Source organism: Bactrocera dorsalis, chromosome 3 (genome assembly GCF_023373825.1).
Source record: "Bactrocera dorsalis isolate Fly_Bdor chromosome 3, ASM2337382v1, whole genome shotgun sequence".
In the NCBI taxonomy this organism is placed as follows: Eukaryota; Metazoa; Arthropoda; class Insecta; order Diptera; family Tephritidae; genus Bactrocera; species Bactrocera dorsalis.
The window spans coordinates 23,474,506-23,493,306 of NC_064305.1; the positions used below are offsets into that span (position 1 = coordinate 23,474,506).

Here is an 18,801-nt window from a genome sequence, read left to right on the forward strand (position 1 = left end):
TAGTAATTCGATCTGAACAATTTCTTCGGAAATTACATTGTTGCTCTAGAAAATAATCTATACCAAATTTGGTGAAGATACATTGTCAAATGTCAAAGTTTTCCATACAAGAACTTGATTCCGATCGTTCTGTTTGTATGGCAGCTATGTGTTATAGTGCTCCTACTTATATCAGCAATTCCGACAAATGAGCAGCTTCTTGAAGACAAAATGACGTTTGTAAAATTTCAAAATGAAATCTTAAAAACTGAGGGACTAGTTCGTATATATACAGACAGATAGACAGACAGACAGACGGACATGGCTAAATTGACTCAGCTCTGGGTGTTACAAACATCGTGACAAACTTAATATACTCTGTTCAGGGTATAACAAGTAAGAAAGGGCTAAGTACGGGTGTCACCGATCATTTTGTACTCTTGCAAGGTAAGTTGATATATGGGAGTTTCGTATATATTTTAATTAAAAGTAGAAAGTATTGCATCCATTAATTGTAATCACAGGCTAAGAAGGTATACTATTAGCAGATATAGATTCTTTCTGAATTTTGTTAAAATTTCCCAACAGATGCGATATAAAGTCAACCGAAAGTTGGAAAATATTTATATTAAGTAGATGGTAGCTAAGAAAAGTATTGACCAGATTTATCAAATTTGGTACAAGGATATAATGTCATTACAAAAATATTCTTCCCGTTCGGGTCATTGAAATATTATCGTTCGTTTAAATTCCCATATTCTAAAATTTTCTGGTTTACAATCAAAGTGGTTGGTTTTTCGGACTGGTTCCAAAACATACCTTAAGCATGCGTTTACAAGTGTAATAAGCCAAGTAAGGCTTTACTCTCTCGGTTTAATACAAAAATTGTTTTGGGTTACAGGATTTTGTTAATTAAGACATACCAATGATACTTTCTTAAAAGGAAATAATTGTCCACACTCAATATATTTATGGTTTCATAAACTGACCAATTTATATATGAAGTGTTTTCAAACAATGTCGAGAATTTAGAGTTAAAAAAATATTACTTTGTCCACATTAATGTGGTCGCATTCAAAGTAGTCCCCATTCGATATTATTTATGTACTGACGGCAGAGCTGCTTTCAATCATCGAACTCGGTTTTGGGATAAATTTCAGCTTTTAATGCTTGTGAAACGATGGCAGTTTAATGTTCTCTTTATTTTTGGATGTAAGAAAAAGTCGCACGTAACCATGTCTGGAATGAAAGTTGGGCCATCGTTAAAGTACTATTTTTGGCTAAAAATTCACAAAAAAATTTATTGATTCATTTCTTTTGACAGGTCAACGGAAAATGCGCTACTAGAATTGAATTCGCGTATTGATAAATTATTGTTTTTTGAAGGGACAAAGAACAGATGAAGAAAAAACTTAGTTTGATGACGAGCTTCCGGACACTTTCCCAGGAAAATCAACAAAAAAGTCAACAAAATAGTTTTGGATGAACGTAAAGTGGAGTTTTTTGAATAAAGCAAGTACTTCAAAATTATCAACTAAACGTATACATCATGTCATTCCCGAAAATTTGATATTAAAGAACGACGAATTGATAACTCGAAGCAGTGTGTGGAGATGTTAAAGCGTAATAACGCCGAGTGTTTGCATCGATATGTGATAATGAATGAAACATGGCACCATCATTTCGCTCCGAAGTCCAAACGACATTCATCCGAGTGGGCTGCACGTGATAAACCCACTTCAAAGAGTGATAAAACGCAACAGTCGGCTGGCAATTGCACATAGAATTGTTTTTATTGACTACCTTGAAAAAGGAAGGACAACCAACCGCGACTATCATATAGCGTCATTAGATCGTTTGAAGGACGAAATTGCCAAAAAAATGGCCGCATTTGAAAAAAAAAAAACGAATGTGCTGTTTCAACAAATCAATGAATGATGTCTCAAGGCAGTAAAAACCATTGCACAAATCCATGAATTGCACTTCGAACTATTTCGTATCCACCTAATTCTTCAGATCTGGCCCTCAGCAACTATTTGCTTTTCTCAGATCTAAAAAGAATACTTGCTGGGAAGAAATTTTCTTGAAATCAGAAGTAGATTGCTAATAACATTTCTTTTCAAAAGTCTGCTCATTTGTCGGACGCGTCAATGTCGGTCCTATAGTAAATAGCTACCATACAAACTGAATGATCGCAACCATGACTGATCAAAGTTTTGTATGGAATCTTTTGTATTTGTGAAGGCTATTATAGTTTCGGTGCAACCTAACTGAACATTTTTTCTTATTTATTTAATTTTAACCCATTTCGTACACTTTCATCTGGCAAGAATTAAAGCCGGGTTAGTAATTTCAGGTACATAAGGCTTGTTGGTTATATGGAGTCTTGGGAAAGTTTTTACCCCATTTGATATATTCTAAGCACAAATATGCACCGTTATAAGAAAAACACGCTCTCTCAATTTCATTAAGATAACTCAAATATTGGCCAATATATGATGTATAAAGTCACCCAGGATTTCGAAAATCTTTATATTAGGTATATGGGGGCACCGATATACAAAAATCAGAAAATCTCCCTCTGAGTTTCAACTGTATATTTCACACATTAATAATAGTAGTTAATTTTGTTGAAAACGGTCGAGTGGGTCGTGCGATATGTGTTTTCACCTAAAGTGGGGGTACTGTGTCGAATACTTTCAGAGCTGGAGTGTTTTCGTACATTCACACGTTATGACCTAGCCAGCGTAGCCGCTTTCTTTGAGTTCGCAGCACTATGCCAATCTCGTCATATATCTCATACAGCTCATCGTTCCATCAAATGCGATATTCGCCGTGGCTAACGCGCAAACAACCATAAATCTTCCGCAGAACCTTGCTCTCGAAAACTCGTGACGTCAGATGTAGGACTGCAGGACGGAAATAATGAGTGACTTATATAGACTTCGGACATATTGGCGAGAGTTTGCGTTGAATTTCGAGGCTGACATTGTGGTTGCTGTTAATACTAGTTTTAAGATAGACGAAATTGTCTACGACTTCAAAGTTATGACTGTCAACAGTAACATGGGATCCTAGTCGCGAGTGTGACGATTGTTTGTTAGATGACAGGGGATATTTCGTATTGCCCTCGTTCACTACCATAGCCATTTGCTTCGTTTTCTTATCCATTCTGGAGAAAGTAGAACTAACGGCGCGGTTGTTGAGGCCAATGCCAGCATCTGTACACTCTTATAAAATATTATTCCTCCTCGATTCAGCTCTGCAGTTCGAATTATTTTCTCGTAGAGTAGATTGAAGAAGTCGTACGAAAGGGATTCGCCTTATTTAAAACCTCATTTGATATCGAACGGCTGGGAGAGGTCCTTCCCAAGACGGTGCTTTTGGTATTGCTTAAAATCAGTTTACACAGCCGTATTAGTTTTTCGTGGATACCAAATTCAGACGTCGTGGCATAAAGGCAGCTCCTTTTCGTACTGTTAAAGGTAGCTTTGAAATCGAAGAAGAGGTGGTGCGTGGCGCATGGTAAATATCTGGACAGCTTTTGATTTTCCAGGTCTAAAGCCACACTGATAAGTTAGAATCAGTTTGTTCACGGTGGGCTTTAATCTTTTACACAATACGCTCGATAGAACCTTATATGAGATGTTGAGGAGGCTTATTCCACGGTAGTTGACGCAGATTGTGGGGTCTCTCTTTTTGTAGATTGGACAGAGCACACTTAAATTCCAATCGTTGGGCATGCTTTCGTCCGACCATAATCTATAAAGAAGCTGATGCAAGCTCCTTATTAGTTCTTCGTAGCCGTGTTTGAATAGCTCGGCTGGCATTCCATCGGCCTGCCGCTTTGTTGTTCAGACGGGTAATTGCAATTCGACCTTCCTTATGGTCGGGCAATGGAACGTCTGCTCCATCGTCATCGATTGGGGAATCGGGTTCGCCATCTCCTGGCGTTGTACTTTCACTGCCATTCAGAAGGCAGAAGAAGTGTTCTCTCCATAATTTTAGTATGCTCTGGCCATCGCTCACTAGATCTACAAGATTATGCTCCGGTATTGAAATCTTCTGTTAGTCACCGCATTTTTTCGTAGAATTTTCGAGCATTACCACTGTCGGCCAGCTTGTCAAGCTCTTCATACTCACGCATTTCGGCCTCTCCCTTTTTTGTCTGCATATGCGTAGTTGGCGGCTTTTCGATTCGGAGACAGTCAGGTCGCTTGATGAATTTTCTTATGCTGGAATCTAGTACTACAGATAACCTTGGCGAAGTCGATCAGCCTCAAACCATTTGGGGATGCTTCCTCATTGAGGCTGAATTTCCCGACCGTTCTGCCAAATCATTGATATGATGCAGAACTTCGCTTTGATCAGGATGCTAAACGTTCATCCACTGGGGGAATGCCAGGACTCGGCGACGGGCGACGGCAACTTCCCAATTAAGGGACCAGATATCCAAGTTGCATGTCCTCAAATCGCAATCCTTGATTGCTTGTCTTTTCGGGCCACTCCCAAGTGAATAGCTATCAGAAAACTCTCCTCACGCGAGAGAATACACATAATTGTATCATTGCGAGATATATTCCATACATTAAACTTATTAGAGAGCTGGACTAAGCCCCCATTTTTTTACATTTTTTGCAAATAGGCGACCCTCGCCACTGCGATAATTCAGGGCTTAGTTATAGTTCTTCATAGGTTTTCGATTAATAGCGTTTAATGGGCGTGACAGTGTCCGATTACGCATATCTACGAACTCGTCTTTTTTTGCCAAGGAATGCGCATACCAAGTTTCATCAAATTATCTCAATTTTTAGTCAAGTTACAGCTTGCACGAACGGACGGACGGACAGTCACCCGAATTTCAACTCGTCTCGTCATCCTGATAATTTATATATATATAACCTTATATGTATCTCGATTAGTTTTAGGTGATACGTTTTGTTAGGTGAACAAAACTATTATTTATATGCAAGAGTATAAAAAGTTACTCATACGCCCTGTTTTACCTTCGTTGAATTATAAATATTATAGTATGTGCTGTGTACATTTATTAAACTTTTACAACCTGCAAACAAGATATTTGCGTTGTTTGAACAGCTTGAAGCTGCTTACTATTTATTGGAAATATTAAAATATTTTATAAATACATACTTACAATATATACAGGCAAATATATGCTTCAACAGTAGCTGTAATCCACTGTACAATGCAGCACTTCAAAGCGGCTAACAGAAGATTTAAGCTACCAATTTGATCTATATATATGCATATGTTTGTATGCATGTGTATACTGTATTGCTCTAGTTGTGTTGTTCCTGCTGCTATGTTCCTGCATCGAAGCCTTTCCATTGAACTTACGAAGGTTTGACCGACGTACGACGTCAGCAAAAGGGAATTGCAAACTGCTGAGGTCATAAATGCTGTGTGGGACAATGTGCATGTTGATGTATGTATATATGTATGTGGGCATAAAGTTTGTACGTATATGTATGCAAAGATGTATAGCATATTTTTTGCTTTATTCTACATACAATATATATGTATATGTCTATGTTTTATGCCAGTCTGTGTCCATGTATTGAATTAAGCACACGAGTGCAATTTATGCAAATCTACATATATGTGAATTATTTCCGTGCTAGGAACTGACCAACAAGCTTTAGCTGCAGCGCAATATCCTGATAAATATTGATCAGTGCAACTAAGTGTGTGTGTGTGTGAATTTGTATGGGTAAAAAAAAATGTTGAACACCTCCGCCCTCCGCAAGCAAAACCGGTGCACACAAGCAGAATTTATGCATTGTACATATGTACATAGACACGTATGTTTGTGTGTGTAAAATGCTATGGCATAAAGCGTGTGGGTGGATTTGTAGGTAATTAAAAAAACATGCGCTTATTCCCATATTTATGTATGGAAATTTGTACGTAAACAACCCTAGATATACAGTATTCGTCTGTATGTGAGTATGTGTGAAATAAGCTTCCCGGAAAGCTTTTCATTCATAACCTTGCAAACTTCAAAATATATGTGCGAGCCATTTTATATATTTCAATACATACATATATTTCTACATGTGTATAACGGAGTAGTAGCAGCACTCTCACGCAAAATATGCGAACGCGACAGAGAATGAGAGCAAAAATTGCTGAGAGTGATTGCAAAACAGCTGCTAATTTGAGGACTTCTTGCAGTAAGTTGGAGTGTTCTCACAAGTATATATGCATGTGTATATTGTATGTGTATGTGTGCAAGCTACACTGAACTTACAAAAACAAAAGCAAAACAACAACTATCATCGCAGTGTGGTAGGGCAGGTACGCCACTACCGCGTGCCTCACTTCAGTTGCTGCCATACCAATACATTTATGACGCACAACAACAACAATTAAGTGACGTTGCCATAGCAAATTTACAAAAACAAAAAATGCTTAACATACGTACTACATATTTATAAGTATACATATATCTAGGTATAAACAGTAGTATAAAAACAAATGGTGTAACAAATTAAAATAGACAAAGTTAAGCCCTCAATGGATGACTATAACGAGAGAGTAAAGCAAAGGCGTAATGCTCTTTAAAGATTTAAGTACCATTATATTTGCAGTGAGTCGGTACATATGCTGTTTCAGCGATAGTACTCAAGACTATGAGCTAGTTGTTTAGTGTTTTAATGTTGGTATAATCCGAGTATTCGCTGGGATATCAGCGTATGGCTTCTTGAAGAATTACCGTTCGATATTTAAGCGTCATGTTAATATGGAATCATTACTGCCTTACTTCATCAAAATTTTCTCTTAATTGTTCAAACGTGGGAGAAATACTGCTTTTCTCTTGCCATCAACATTTAATACTTTGGAGCAGGGGAGTTCGTAAAAAAGCGAACGATTCAACGAAAAAATTACTAGAGAACTTCGGATGTAGCAAGACAAACATACTTCTGATAAGGATCCAAAATATCAGCAATTGGCTTGGAGAATGTGGATCGCTATAAAAATGAAACAACTTCAAAGATCAAACTACCGAATTTGAAGTGAAATACAAAGAAAATACGCCACATATTCCTCTATCTTCCTACTTCTAAATAGACACTAATCAATACCAATCAGGGAATTTGAATATTTCCTGCCCCAAAAAAAAATCATAATACGTTTGAGCACATAAACTCATTTGCACATACCTTTCAAATATGAAATTTGTAGGATTTTTGGTAGGAAAGCTTCTTGCTCAAAGCTGTTTCCACCTAAAAGGTTATACATACCATTTTCAACATCCATGTGGCCTACACCGAGAGTAGAATAAAACACTCATTCCAATTCCATTTGGTCTAGTGATAGTAGAGTTCTGGCCAAAATTACCTGTATTTTAACTGAACTATCATCAAAGTGATATTACTGGTAATCCATTTTCATTGTATGTAGGATATCTGAGCTTTTTATCTAAGTAAAAAAATACTTTCACCTAATATCCAAGCATACCAATGTAAGTAGATTCAAATCTGAAGAACTGATTTCTTTCAAAGGGCAGATAACTCGGTTGGCTCAAAAGACCATGGAGGAAATAAAAAAAAAAAATATTATTGCTGATTTTTCCTGCTGATGATTACGGCATTGGTGTTCCTTTTGAACTCGTTGATAGTCCGAAAAATGGTAGCGCTTAATGAAAGTCGAGATGGCGTGCTCGCTTCCTTTTGAAAGCTGTCGCCCAGCGCGCTTTTGTTTACTTTTTTGTGGATAGACGGATAAATCATCGATACAAATTTCAGAACTTTCGTTTATCGTTTATGCATGCATATGGATTCCGAATTTATTTTATATTTCCAAAATATGTAAATTGTTCTCATTATAGCCGGCTGACAACTTGAAATGAGCTTCATCGCTCAAAAACATTATTTTCAATGTATAACGTCAAATGAAAATGATGGAAAAATTGCAGTAAACCGGAGCAATTGATGGCTAAGCCAGCAATTCGCACAACAACTTGTTCTTCTTCTTCTTTATTGACGTAGACACAGCTTACCCGATTATAGCCGAGTTAACAACAGCGCTAGTCGTTTCTTCTTTTCGCTACGTGACGCCAATTGGATATTCCAAGCGAAGCCAGGTCCTTCTCCACCTGGTCCTTCCAGTGGAGTGAAGGTCTTCCTCCTCCTCTGCTTCCCCCGGCGGGTATCAAAAGGGGGGGTCACTCATCCGAGGCTTGTTGATCTTTTTCATTGGGTGCATTTTTTACGTGACGGGTCCCAAACCTAGCATACAATCTTGCGGAGGGGATGTTTCGTCTTCTCACTTTAGCTCGCCTTCAAACAGATATTCTTAGGATACTTGGTCAAAGACCAGAAGTCGGGAGCTGCTTGAGCCATATGTAAAAGAATCGTTTCTAGCCACTCCCAAGCGATTGGCGATCAGAGAACTTTCCTCACTTACGTGCAGTTCTACACATGACTCCATCCTCCAACAACCGGTTCTATATTACCGGAATTGACACGGGTTTTATTCGACGATGGGCTGTACTTTCGGTGATCTAACCTCGTTTGAATCGGTAAGTTTAAGTTTTATGGCTAAGCCAGGTTTGTCACGCAATGATCTACTATGAGCTTCTCCCATAAAGTCAAACTTTTATTTCGGTTCTACATATACTACTAACAATTGGACAGTCTGCAGGAAGCAATTGCACGAAAGCAACCAGCTTTGGCCAATAGGACAAGAATTGTGTTCCACACACATGGATAGTGATTTGCCATAAGCTCCTTGAGCTTGGTAGGTAGGTTCTTATGTATCCAGCTTATAGTCCAGACCAATAACCAGGTGATTACTGCCTGTTTCTGTCTATGACAAATGATTTTGCTGGTGAAAATTTCGTCTCAAGAGACGCTTGTGAAAATTGACCGTCCCAGCTTCTTGCCAATAGGGGCGAGAAATATTTCTTTATGACGTCCAAGCTGGGAAATATAAAGTATGTACTTTAAAATGTGATTGTTTTGAATGTCCATCTTCCGCTGCCAAAAAATTATAAACTTAAAATATTTTAAATTTTCATGGCTTGGCACATATCAACTCGTGCAGTGGTAGCATGGCGGTGTTTTGTGGAAATCGTGTCTGTGCTAAAGCAACTATGTCATTCGCAGCTAAAAATCTGAACATCTGCAGAAGCCCGCCCGCCATTTATACACACCCATGATACACACACACACACACGAGCTGTTAAAAGCATTACGACACTGTGGAAATGGTTAGGGTTTGTAGGTCGCACTTTTCCACACACACACACACACACACACAATTATAGAGACAACCATAAACATGTATTCGATAAATCCGCATTTCACTGCAAGGTTGATTAAATGGGATGTCCTAGAACCAACAACAAAACATGCACACATATATATGTACATATATGTATGTATATGTAAATGTACACTAGGGAAGGGCAACAACATGCTGCCGAAGAGTGTAGAGAAGCGAGCATACGAAAGTGCAAGGGCAATAGTATGTACAAGCAGCCTCCGAACAGCAATAACAGCATCATTAACAACAACAACAACAATAACAGCTGATGAGACAGCAACAATGTTGAGCAGCTTTGCTGAGGTCGTGATTGTCTGGTCTGTCACGACCAAGCTTGGGCTGATTGCCTGCCGATTGAGAGTTCAAAGTGAAAACGCTAGATAACAACAACAATAATAACAAGAGTCAAGTAATAACAAAGAAAACGGTAAAAAATGCAGCACAAGGAATCAATGTCAATGCTGACAGCGTGCGAAACACGAGCTAGTTGCTGGCGAGAGAGCGGGAGCGTAGAAAGCAAGCTTTTGTGAAAGCGCTCAAGCTGTTAAGCAGTGGAGCGCGTTATGGGTTGTCTGCAAAATAATGAATGAAATAAAATTCCGAAAAATTTACTCATTTGTGGGTAAAATATTTTGTTTAATGGAAATTTTACTTAAAAGAAATATATATGAAAATTAATATATATAAATTATTGTAAGTGTCACATACATGATATATAATGTCTCTTCTTATGCTCTCATTGCACCCCTTAACAATCAGCAATAAAAATATGAAGTGAGGCAAGAAAAGGCTTTGTAAGGCAACACTGTTAATCCCAACAAAGTGTCCTTTTGACTTTGATAGGTTAAATTCAGGGAGCTTTATCGCTCTCCTTCCACTCCAGCTGCAATTCAGTTTACCGTTTATCAAAATATACGAAAGCATACATAGAGGAATAAAAGCTAATCCTAGAAAATAATTGGGAAATATAAAAAAATCAGGAGAGCGGATGTTTATGTTAAACTCACAAACTGAACACCCACACTCGCTCAGCGCTTATAAAGAACGCTGCTCACAGAAATTTATAGCGACGGTATTGCAACTAAAATTGCCTTTTAACATACCGCTCTTTTTCAATATATCCAGCACTCTCTGTGTGTGTCTCTCTCTCTCTCTCTCTCACTTTCAAAATTTCTTAATAATACTGGGCCGTTCATTAAGTAATTTCGACTTTTAATGCATCAGAATACGATTTTTTTATTGTATAAAACGTTTTATGAAATCACTTGCATATATTCTCTATTTAGATTCAATTTCTTCCGCCATTTTTCGAGGAAGATTTGGGAATTTTATTCTTTGTAGGCAATAAACTTGTCCAAGTGGTTTTGACGTCTCGTCCAAACAATTTTACAGAGACTGAAACAAGAAATACTCCGAAGGTGCCAAGTCTGGAGAATATGGTACGTTAGGTAGCACATCCCATTCAAGCTCCAAAAACTTTTAGCGATTTATCAAACTTGCATGAGGCCTTTCATTATCCTTGCGGAACACTATACCTATTTTATTGATAAATTATGACATTTTCAGTTTCAGTTGAAGTGGTTTGATCTGGTTCACATTTTAAGATCATGACCCCTTGTGCTTTATGATCTTGTAAACAACCCACGTTTCGTCGCTAGTAAAAATGCGGATCACTTCTTTGACTATTGATAAGCAATTCTAGTTGTTTCGAGAACACGAATGGTCCCGTTAGACAAATTTAATCATTTAGCAATCGCTCAAGTTGTTATTCGATGACTTGCATCGAGCAAAGACATTATTTTATCTACATCGGCTTAAAGAGTCCTCAAGAATCCTTTTCGGCAGTGGCGGAACTAAATTTTGCAAACCGATTTTGGCATTGGCGTGCGGTCAACACATATTTTCAATACACGACCCATAATTTTTGTTTTGCTTGATGTGTCGGCGGCCTCATTGGCCGTACTTCTTCCATGATGATTAAGACCAGCACGTTATTGTGAATGGGAATCACTACCGCTCAATGATAACTGCATCTTTATGCAGATTTATGCTTGAAAACCGTCGAAAATTGGGTTCAGCTACGTATTAAACCCTGAACACCGCGTCCTATAGTCCGCTGTTAGGCATTTCTTCACTAGGAAAAGTTTTAATCGGTTGGTCCGACTTTTACATAATTATATTACTCCTGGTTCATCAACCACTCCTTTTTCATTGCTTTAATTAGAGCTCTTGATATGAGGTCAATAGGTCCGATTGGAGATGTATTATTCTTTGGAATCATACTTCCTTCCATAGCTTTTCTGTGATATCCGATAGCCTTTTTATTGGATCAATTATTGAACTGTTTCTTTGGAATCCGTATTGTATGAGACATGAATCGTTTAAACTCTGAAGTACAAACTCTCTAGTAACAGACATTTATATTGAACATATGTTTTATTGGTCCATCCGTCTTATTACAGTGGTTTTCTCAATGGGAATGCTGTAATGACAGGTATCCGCCCACTGCCGAACTGAGTGCACTTAAATGGCTTTTGAGAGCGACAGTGAGCAGCAACGGAAAATAATATGAGTATATCTGAATTGGAATAACGAAAATGAACTAGAGTGTGGGTGTTCGCAAACTAAAAGAAAGTGTCAGTAAAATTAAGTAACAGCATCAAGTGTCATTTAAAGAAATTTTGTAGTAACACGTCATGAAAAATAAAACCCTGTCGCAAGCCAAGCAGAGAACACATTACAGCCTTTGAGAGAGTGCGAGCAAGAGCACATATTTTCGCGCTCTCAATAGTAAAATCACAGCTAATCTCGCAGACATTTCCGCTCAGCCTGCATCCGGTAGCCTGTGCATTCGGAAAAAGGAAGCGCATTTTTTGTTTGCTTTTCTTGCGGAAAAAGGCAAAGCACACACTTATTGTTTGTGTGCTCAACGCTCAGTGCTCTCTTTGTTGCTACTTAACACAGTAGCCACACTAACGACTCAAGTGCTGTACGTTTTGGCCGACTGCTGTGGCCGAGCGCCAGAAAGCGAATACGCGAACACGAATCGTTGCACAATGGCCCGAACTGGAGAGTGTTCATGTACTTGCAACAAACGTTAGCAATAAGCTGTTGCTTGCGTATTGTTTTTGTTATTGCTTATTATTTTTCGCCTGATAACCGGATAGTGGGTGACGATTGTTGGTGTACGCTCGCTGTCTGGTCGGTTGTCTCTGCAGCAGCTGCTACTGCCGTTGCCATTGCTGTTGCTGTTGCTGCTGGCGGAGCGAGATGAATTTTGAATTCAGTTGCTTTTGAAATGTTCGCAAATACAGACGCTTTAAAATGATAATTGTGCGTGCTTTTCGACGGAAATTTGTGTAACGGTATATAACTACAGCAGATACTTGTCTAATTGTAGGTGGGTGGTGGTGCGAGTGTTTGTGAATACCCATACATTCGGATATACATATGTATATGCCTATATGATGTGTTTATATGTGTGCAACTTTGCGCTGGTATTTGTGTGTAAAAGTGTATGACATAAAAGGTGAATTTTGCAAAATCCTAGTGGAGCTAGAAAACAACAACAAAAACAAGGGCAAACAGTGACAATGTGTCGGTATGATTTAAAGAGTGTGGATACTTTTTCACGAGCACTTTATTAAGTAACAAATATATTTTGTTTGTGAAAATATAAGAAATAAAATAACTACGAAAAACATGCTGTTAAAAAAACAAAAAAAAAAAAATATGAAAAAATTTAAAACTCAAATATGCGCTTACATACATATATTATAAAAAAATACAGTTATAAACAATTTTAACAAATTATGTGAAATTATCCTTACAAATTATTTAAATTCTGATAGATAAAGTGCATATTTACATTTATGTGTGTATGTACGCATATATTTAATATATACATATATGTATATATATGTATTTGGCTACTTAAATCAACTTACACGAGCCAAAATGATAAAGATTTTGTTGAAAATGTTAATTACTTGAACAAAATGTTGAAAAGAATTAAAATTTTAGTGAAATAAAAAAAATTATTTAATAATAATGGAATTATTAATATCTAGTGATCAATGAAGTTAAAATTGTAACTTAAATATTTATTAAAAACTTTTAAAATTCGAATGTTGTGAAAGGACGTTTAATGAGAATTTGTATATAACTTGGAACACGATTTTAAAATAAAAATATTTCCCAAAATTATTAAAATGTGATTTAAAATATTTATATTTCTATAGTTATATTTTAATTATTTAAATTTGATTTTAAAATATAAATCAAATTATTTATTCTCAAAGTTCTTTTTTGTCAAACAATTCAAATACAAAAACAATTTATCACAAGAAATATATGATTTTAATATCAGAACTTATTCCGAATAATTTTTGATTCGAGGGGGAACGGATGTGTGTAAAATTTCAGAGCTATTTTTTAAAAACTGAGATACTAGTATATACAGACTGACGGTAGGACACGCTAAATCGACTCAGCTCATCTTTCTGATCATTTATGTATTATATATTTTATTCGGTATTCGATGCTTTCTTCTGGATGTTGCAAACTTTGTAGTTACTTATTATATCATATTATAAATCGGAATTCGTTTTGTAGGAAATTAACTGTTCTACAAATTTTTCGATTAACTTAAACGTTTACGAGATAATCATCGACATTGTATTATATATCATATATATATACCATGCATACATATCTACCTATTTCTATATACTTATTTGATATAATTTTTAATACGAAAACTTTTAGTTTCTTTCTTTTTTGTCGTAGACACCGCTTACGCGCTTCCAAGGCTTTTTTTTTCCATTGGGGATGTTTTTTTTACGTAGTGGGTACCAAATCTAGCGCACATCCCTAGTTAGGAATATTTCGCTTTCTCACATATAACGGAAGTCTTAAACTGCTTGAGCTATACGAGTATGTAAACGAATCGTTTCTGTCCACTCCCAAGTTAATGGCGCTCACATGATCTCACTTAAATGAGATTCTACACAAGGCTCCATTTTCCTATATTACTATAAATAAATAAATATATTTTTTTAAATTACAAGACCAGTACATTTCCTACAAAACTGTTAGTTTTCTGTGGACAATGTTTTTTCATTTAGTTATAAAATTTATAAGAAAAAATTGCCTTAAAATAATCAAGCTTTAACCATTAATATCTTTCAAACGGTAAGGTTTACGAAAAATTCGTGACAGACTTGTTTGTAGAGCATTCAATTTCCAATAAATCTATGAAACGAGATATTTTTCCAGTAGTTGAAAGTAAGATTTGAATTTTTATATCTGATAACAAGAAAAAACTAGAAACCTGTTAGGCGGAGGACTTTCCTGTAACAATTAAGAGTTCATACTTGGATAGACTTTCTTAGAGATGTCTAAGAACATAATATAGAGAGTACCAAGTGAGAAAAATATTCGTTCTTCGCTAAATTAACATATTACACAGTTTGACTAACTTATGAGGTGTAAAGTCAACGTGATATTCGAAAATCTTGATATTAGTTATATAGAGTCAAGGCCGATTTTATTTAGAACAAAAAGATGCTCCCTTATTAGAAAAACACGGTCACCTTTATTAAGATATCTTAGATATTAGCCTACCTATATATGTATGTATATGGGGTGTATAGTCAGTCGGAAGTTCGAAAATCTTTATATTAGGTCTATGGAGGATAAGGGAAGTATTGACTCTATTAACCCAATTTTGGACATAGATATATATTATTATCAGAAAACGATTCTGATCAAATTTCATTTATGTATATATCTCACACATAGACCGAAATTTTCGATAAAGAGTCTACAAGTCGCATGCACGGGGCCAATTTTTCGATATATGAGAGCGATTTGGACAATATAAAGACCCGAGATGGTAGACCTCAAAGGCACTATTTGTGCAAAGTTTTTCCTGATATACAAGGTGCGTTCCAAAATACACAGGAATCAAGCGCCCCTTGGAGTCGCCATCTACATGTCGACTAGTGCGTTAGAATCTGTTATCTTTATCGATTGTCCAGTGGGACATGACATTTCATTGATTGTAAGTGAAGTTATTGCGTTTTAAGTGTCAGTATGTTTGTGTTATCGGTGCGAAAATGAACTTCGTACAAAGAACCAACATTAAATTTTGTTTTAAAATTAGTAAAACTTTTACCGAAACGTTTCAATTGATGAAACAAATTATGGCGACGATTGCTTATCCTATAGCAGAGTGCACGAGTGGTTTCAACGTTTCCAAAATAGTCGTGAGGACATAAATGACGATCAACATTTGGGCCAATCAAAATTCATGATCACCGGAAATTCCATGGAAACTGTGCGTGAATTCATCAATAATCAGCCGAAGTTATCATTGAAATTCATGGAAATGAAATTAAACATCTCCACAGCATCGGTTTATAGCATTTTGACCGAACATTTGAACCTGCGAAAGGTGTGTGCACGGTTTGTTCCGCACAAATTGACTAACGACCAAAAATTGCTCAGAATCCTACATTCAAAGGACATGCTTAAAGAGGTCAAAAAGGACAAAAACTTCCTTTACAATATTGTGACTGGTGACGAAACGTGGTGTTTCCAATATGATCCCGAAATGAAACGCCAGAGTGCTGAATGGAAGACACGGGACGAGCCGAACCTCAAAAAATGGCGCATGGAGAAGTCAAAAGTGAAGACAATGCTGATTTGTTTTTATATTTTTATAATTCCAAGGGTAGTGTCCACAAAGAATTTGTTCCAAACGTTAATGCGGTATTCTACCTAGGAGTTTTGAAGCGTTTGGTGCGCCGTATTCAACGTGTTCGGTCTGAATATCACGAAGATGAAAGTTGGCGTTTGTTGCACCGTCTCATCGATCGCCGCTTTTCACATTTTCACCATTAACCACTCCTCGTATTCACCTGAATTGGCACCGTGCGATTTTTTCTTTTGGGAAAAATTCATTTGCCCATGAAAGTAAAGCGTTATGCAGACTTAGAGGCCATTCAAAAGGCTTGGACCGGCATACTGGCGGCCATACCGGCCAACGAGCTAAAAAGCTATAATATATTGAAGCAGAAGGAGACTATTTTGAATAAAATAAATTGATTTTACCGAACATACCCATTTGTTCGTTTTTTTTTTAATTCTGTTTACTTTGAAATGCAGCTTTTATGTGCCACCTGATGATCAAAAATTGTCCAAATCGATTCAAAACTGTTTAAGCGAATATGTGGACCCCAGAGGCTATAGTCGACTTATGACCGAAAATATCGGTAAATGTTTTAGATATATAATTGATTTTCAGACAAAATTCTTTCCTGATAATAGTATGTCTGAATGTCAAATATTAGTTGAATCGGGTCTATACTTCCCTTACTTCCCTTAATATACAAATTTTCTAACTGTAGGGCGACTTTTTACTGCATAAAAATTACAGGGCCTGTTTTTCTCATAACAGTTTATATTTATGCATAAAATGGATAAAAATGGGCGAAACCCTGACTTAATCCCTATATAACTATTATTAGGATATATATATTACAGCTGACTTTACTTCATTTTAGACGCTCATTAAAACTACATATAAAAACTTGAAATTATTAAAATCACTTGAACAGCAATATGAAATTATATGTATATTAATATTAGAATAAAAAAATTGATATCAAAAAAATGTAAATTTTTTATGCAGTTTTGTCTAGCTCACTTTTGTTCTCGAGGACGCAATCGCTCTAATCAAATTAAAAAACAAAAATATTTTTTAAATCAAGGTTGAAATATTAAAAGGTTTTTAAAATAATTTACAAAAACTTTGCATATGAAAGATTTTTTTATAAATTTAATAAATTTTTTGGAATTTAAATTTGTTTTTCTTTTTTTTTAGTAAACGTAATATTTAATAGTTTAAAATAACATTTTTTATTTAGGATATTTATTAATTATTTTATTATATACTTACTACATATACTATATATATTTCAAAAATACAAAATAAAAAAAAATTAAAAGAAATATTTTCCGTGATTTCAAGAAATTTATAAAAATTGGAGTATATATGTATATATGTATATATGCATCTATATAATTCCCATTATGTACATAACCGCATCTTAAGTATGCACACATACTCGTCTTTTACAGTTTAAAATGAGAATATCACTAAATCAAATCGTTTTTGGTTAACGGCCAACCCAACTGTGACGAATTTCAAGAGTTAAACGCTCATTAAATGCTTATTAGTTATCACGGCCCCACACCCGCCTTAATTTATACTTACATACATATGTATACAAACACACATGAACACAAATGTTCCCACGCTCATTGCGCGACACTCGTGAATCCCGACCGCACGCCGCTCTTACTCCTTTTTATTCCTTGGCCGTTGTCACCCTACTCACCTTTTTCTCGAGTGTCCGTTTTTAAGATACACGGACAAACTCAGACTCACACATTTAAACCCACACAGTAGCATGCAAAAGTATGCGAACTGTTTGGCGAGTGGCAAATCTGCGCCAATCATGAGTAACCGCTGTCAATTGCAGACTTTGTTATCTGACGCTGCTCTTATAACTTGTTGTTATTATTGTTACTGTGGTTATTTTATTTCTTTACTGCTTTTCATTGTGCAAATTTGTTGCAAAGCCCCAATTGATAATAAAGCGCCGAAGAGTTGCAATAAAGCAAACAATAAGTGAGCACTGGCGCTGAGAGCCAGTGGTGGGAGAGAGAGATAGGCGGAGAGATAGAGAAAAAGTGAATTGTGAAAATGTGAAAAGAGCGTCGAAGTTGCGCTACTTAATAGCAGAAAACTTTACAGGCGTATAACATAAAAAATATTGGCCAAGGAGCAGGCAATTAAAGCAGTTAACGAGCTGACAAACTGATAGCAAGTGGGTTAGTGGTGTACTCCTTCGCCAATACGGTATAATAGTTATAACAATGGCTGCTTTTATTGTTTCGGTTATGTGTGACTACGCATCTTGTTCTCCTATATTGAACTCGATTATTGGTTCATTGTCGTTTAACCCATTACTGGGGATGAGTGCTGGAGTAGAAGGTTTCAACTGCTACTTTTATGGCCCTCTCCAGAAAATACTACTTAAAATTTCGTTGGAGTGTATAATTTATATGCTCCCTCTATACTTAGATTTCCAGATTACTCTTTAGTAATTATTATTAATATTTATTGTATTTAGTTGAAATAAAAACGTAGAGTCTATGTGAGTCTCTCACACCATATGTCATTTAAATTGAAGGAAAATATTGTCAGAAAACAAGACAATATTTATGTTTCTCTTTTACTTGAAATAGATCAGAAGACTAGTGATTTATCTGAACTTTTAATGAATGACAGTTCCCAAGCACTGGGAGAGTCTATGTGAGAATCAAATTTCTCTTTAGCAATTTTTATTACTATTTATTGTCCTTAGTTGAAACGTAGTCGAGAGTCCCTTAGACCATATCGTATTTAAATTAGAAGTACATATTATCAGGAAGCAAGACAATATTTCTGAACTAACTTCT

At 36.2% G+C, this 18,801-nt stretch overlaps 1 protein-coding gene across 1 annotated transcript in view; it reads left to right on the plus strand.

Annotated features, from left to right (window-relative positions):
• The first annotated feature begins 12,461 nt into the window (after positions 1-12,461).
• LOC105228708 (uncharacterized) overlaps positions 12,462-18,801 on the plus strand; it is a 142,265-nt gene continuing 135,925 nt past the window's right edge. Inside the window, exon 1 of the mRNA XM_049453327.1 lies at positions 12,462-12,670. The gene's annotated coding sequence lies outside the window, so the exon portion shown is untranslated. The remainder of the gene's footprint in view (positions 12,671-18,801) is intronic.